Source organism: Sapajus apella, unplaced genomic scaffold (assembly GCF_009761245.1).
Source record: "Sapajus apella isolate SASKATOON/1434 unplaced genomic scaffold, GSC_monkey_1.0 scaffold8, whole genome shotgun sequence".
In the NCBI taxonomy this organism is placed as follows: Eukaryota; Metazoa; Chordata; class Mammalia; order Primates; family Cebidae; genus Sapajus; species Sapajus apella.
Window position 1 is genome coordinate 31,595,763 of NW_022436948.1, and position 636 is coordinate 31,596,398.

Below are 636 nucleotides of genomic sequence, written 5' to 3' on the forward strand. Positions count from 1 at the left end.
TGCCATGATTGTAGGTTTTCTGAGGCCTCCCCAGCCATGTGGAACTGTGAGTCACTTAAACCTCTTTCCTTTATGTATTGCCCAGTCTTGGGTATTTCTTTATAGCAATGTGAAAACAAACTAATACAAATACTATAACAACAACACATCTAACAAAATATCAATGAATCCACATAGGAAATGTGTGTGGCCTGTGGATGGGGCAGTAAACTTCTAATACCAATAAACTAGGATACATATAAAAAATTGTTATTCTTAATATATGAGTCTATAAAAAGGATTTGAAAAAAGTGTAAAGATACATCTTGTCTTAAAAGGAAAGAATCAACAGTATAAGGATATAATTTCTCCCCAAATTAACTTTTAAATTAAATGTCATCCCAATCAAAATCCCAGTGGGAAATTAAAACACTGATTCAAAAGTTCATCTACTGAAAAAGGGTAAGAATGTAATTTTTTAAAAGTAAAATATTAATTATGTTAAATATTAAAAATAGATGTAAAATATGCTACCATGTTAGAAGTTATATCCTTGAGTAGTAGTAGATTAATGAATCTCATTTTTTTCTTAAATAAACAGTACACATTTATCTTTTGAATTTTATTTGAAATATTAACAGAAAATAAAGCCATAAA